Source organism: Rhinolophus sinicus, linkage group LG01 (genome assembly GCF_036562045.2).
Source record: "Rhinolophus sinicus isolate RSC01 linkage group LG01, ASM3656204v1, whole genome shotgun sequence".
Taxonomy (NCBI): Eukaryota; Metazoa; Chordata; class Mammalia; order Chiroptera; family Rhinolophidae; genus Rhinolophus; species Rhinolophus sinicus.
Window position 1 is genome coordinate 89,672,240 of NC_133751.1, and position 801 is coordinate 89,673,040.

The following is an 801-nucleotide window of genomic DNA, read 5'->3' on the forward strand; positions in this document are numbered from 1 at the left end:
AATTTTCTAAATTTCAAGCAAGTGAAAGGTTAGATGAAGTTAGGCGTTGAATTACAGTAGAGTTGGGGAAAATATTTTGATTCCACCTGTGCCTGTGAGAAGTACATGACACATCAGAGCCCACCCTAAGTGAACATGGTGGTTTTCATGACTATTGTTCTAGGAAAAAAGATTAAGGCTACCATAGAGAGGACACTATTTTGTGATTCGTGAGTATCAGTTACTATTGATGCAAACAAAAGCAATGCATCACTAATTTGCATGTCATCCCTGTAAAGTGGCCATGCTAATCTCCTCTGTATCATTCCAATTTAGTTCCATTATTTATAAAATGCTTTGAAAAATAATGAATTAAATAGAAAAGCTAAGCATATACCGAGAAACTTTCAATAATTACAAGTTAGACTTGAAAAAGCAAACTAATAGAATTTCTAGAAATGTACTATATAACCATTAAAAAAAATCAATAGATAGGTGAAAAAAGATGAAGATGGATCTGATGATCTGGAAGAAGTATATGAAAAATTCATTCATAAAACAGCATTAAAAGCTGAGAATATACAAAAGCACAAAAGAGAAGTTAAAAATAAAGAAGAAAGAATCAGAAGTGTTATCATGCATCTAATTGGAGGCTCAGAGGGGGAAAAAGAGTGAGAGAAATGGAGACCAAAAAAAAACTGAAGAAATATGATTATGGATTTCCAGAACTAAAGAAGAAGGAGAAGGAGAAGGAGAAGGAGAAGGAGAAGGAGAAGGAGAAGGAGAAGGAGAAGAAGAAATGACTCTACAGATCAAAAAAAT

General features: G+C 33.2%; 1 pseudogene; it reads right to left on the bottom strand.

Moving 5' to 3' along the window:
- Positions 1–233: 233 nt before the first annotated feature.
- LOC141568040 (U6 spliceosomal RNA) lies at positions 234–346 on the bottom strand (annotated as a pseudogene).
- Between the last annotated feature and the right edge of the window lie 455 nt (positions 347–801).